Below are 3114 nucleotides of genomic sequence, written 5' to 3'. Positions count from 1 at the left end.
TGAGTTTAGAGACAAACATACTAGGGTGATTAGTTAAGTTTGAGGATAAAGACAAACACTACGAATATGAGGATGATTAGATAAATTTGAGTTTAGGGACAAACATACTTAGGGTGATTAGTTAAGTTTGAGGTTTAGAGACAAACATACTAGGGTGATTAGTTAAGTTTGAGTTTAGAGACAAACATACTAGGGTGATTAGTTAAGTTTGAGTTTCGAGACAAACACACTAGGAGTACAAAAGTGATTAGTTAAGTACGAGGATAGAGGCAAACAAAATATTAGCTGAACAAGGAAGTTTAGTTTTATCGCCAATAAGGGTTCCAAAAAAACATTTTGTTTGTTAACAAAATCTCTCGTTCAAAGGATGAAATCTAGATTTTCTGCAATAGGAGAACTTAAAATAGCACAGTCTGAGAAAGTAAACCAATACATTTTTACGGGTTTTGATAAGCCGATAAGCTTCAGAAAAAGATAAGCTAAAGTTTCTTAGTTAAACAAACGCTTTTTTATATCTATATTACTCACTCTCGATCCTCCGGTGAGTCAGCGCTAAGTTTAAGGACTTACAATACTAAAATCCGGGGAGCGATTCCCTGCGGTGGACAGACCAACAACAATAAATACTACCTACTGTAAATTTGTTGCCTTCTACATATACGCATGCGCAAAATGTTATTATGAACACACATGATTATGATGCTAAGCTCTTCTACAATTTTACTTGATTTGTTTGTTTGAAGTTAACAACAAGGCTACCCAATGGGCTATTTGTGCTCTGTCCACCACGGGTATCGAAACCCGGTTTTACTCGAGGCACAGTAGAGCGTATTCCGAAAAGACAAAGGACCTAACTCTCAGAGAAGTAGGTCTTATCTGTTTACGAAGCTGTGTGTACTTAGTAGTAGATATTCCAGCATGATTTCCAAACAATAGTTTCTTCATTCTGAAACTACGGTTTGTTCATTTTTTTTTTCCTTTTACGTTATATTTTTCTTCTTTCTCTTTCCTAATTTATTATCGTCCAAAAATGCTATTTAATAAACATAAACATTACTTAGATGTTGAAATTAAAATAATTAATCATGATATTAATTTAGATATTTTTCTTTGTTTGTTTGTAATTAAGCACAAAGCTACATAACGGGCTATCTGTGCTCTGCCCACCACGGGTATCGAAACCCGGATTCTAGCGTTGTAAGTCCGCAGACATATTGCTGTGCCACTGGGGGGCAAATATTTTTGCTAAAAGAAGAATTTTTCTTCCCCACTATTCGTTGGTGAAAGATTAGCCCAAGAGTTGACGGTGGGTGGTGATAACCACCCTAATAGTACTTTACCCTACTTAGGCCCGGCATAGACAGGTGGTTAGGGCGTTTGAGTCGTAATTTGAGGGTCGCGGGTTCGAATCCCAATCCAACCGAATATGCTCGCCTTTTCAGCCGTGGGGGTGTTATAATTTACGGTCAATCCCACTATTCGTTGGTGAAAGAGTAGCCCAAGAGTAGGCGGTGGGTGGTGATGGCCAGCTGCCTTCCTTCTCCTAATAGTTCTTTACCCTACTTAGGCCCGGCATGACCAGGTGATTAGGGCGTTTGAGTCGCAATTTGAGGGTCGTGGGCTCGAATCCCCATCCAACCAAATATGCTTGCCCTTTCAGCCTGTGGGGGCGTTATAATGTGATGGTCAATCTCACTATTCGTTGGTGAAAGAGTAGCCCAAAAGTTGGCGGAAGGTGGTGATGACCAGCTGCCTTCAATCTAGTCTTACACTGCTAAATTAGAGACGGCTAGCGCAGATAGACCTCGTTTTGGTTTGCACGAAATTCAAACCATACCAAATCACTCTACTTTTCTGTTATAAATATTATAGCTTTAAAGTTGCTCAAATTCTGTAAACAAATTCAATAAGTTACAATATATTTAATTATTAATGTTGAAATATTGATGCAAAAATTAATATTTATTGAATTTAATAAAGAGAAATTATCAAATGTTTTGTGGTAAATGCAACAATCGAATACACAGATATAAAGAAGTAAGAATTACATTCCTGATAAATATTTTTAGTTTTTAATAAGATCATTTAAATATCTTGGCACTATTTTCATGCGTGTATTAACACAATTATTACAAATGAATATAAATTATAAAGCAGTAGTTACGGTAGACTCTACGAGTAGGGTTAATGGGTGGAGGAGATTGGGAGTTGTACTAGTTTACATAACCTGGTTGGGTATTTTATACTTTTTTACTAGTATAATTTGTCTACTGTACTATTAATTAACATATTAACTTCGGCTTTTACTACTGGAATACCAACGTCAGGAGGTAAGTTTCCCTTACTTACCCCCCAACGGTAGGCCTTGTTTATTTTCGTCTTTTTTTTTTTTCATTTTATATTTCTTTGTAGAGCAGTCATCTGTTTGCAGGCAGCAAAGGGGGTATAGATGTGGGACGTTGTGGGCTTTTTTTTCATGCTTATTTTATGTTATGTGAGACTAGCGAAGGGAAGTTAAGACTGGTAGACGGTGTATCCCCACCGCTATGTGGGTCCCACCTCCAAAACCCAGGACACATCTTATATTACACATTATAGCTAGTACCCTGGTGATGTTTTTTAAATTTATGCAGCTTTTATGTTGTGGTTGTTAAGGCTTGTTTAGATAATTAAAATGTTTTTTTCATCACAGGTTTGGTTTTGCTGTTTTAAACGCAGTCCTTTCTTTTAATATTAATATTTACTTAACTGTTGAAACAATCTTTTTACACACACACACACTATAGAAAATTAAACAATGCTCAGTCTGTGTGGATGAAAAGTTCAGGGTGTCCATAGATTACTGAACCACTTTATTAATTGTATAGAGTGAGACTTTGGCGATAACTGTTTTCCACTCACGCACGTGTCAACATTTCTGGAGTAAGCATCGCAATTACGTTGGTTATTTGGGTACTTAATGCTGCCAGGTTAGTTGCCTTTGTCTTGTAGACAATATTCTTCACGTAATCCTCATCTAAGCTAGTTGTGAAAACAGACATCAGCTTCCCACAAACCTCAACTGGTAAGGTGATTTGGTTCCTGTTCTTTTCAATTAAGGAAGAGGTTTGTTGA

This window comes from Limulus polyphemus, unplaced genomic scaffold (assembly GCF_000517525.1).
Source record: "Limulus polyphemus unplaced genomic scaffold, Limulus_polyphemus-2.1.2 Scaffold4592, whole genome shotgun sequence".
Classification (NCBI taxonomy): domain Eukaryota; kingdom Metazoa; phylum Arthropoda; class Merostomata; order Xiphosura; family Limulidae; genus Limulus; species Limulus polyphemus.
This window is presented reverse-complemented; position numbering follows the sequence as displayed.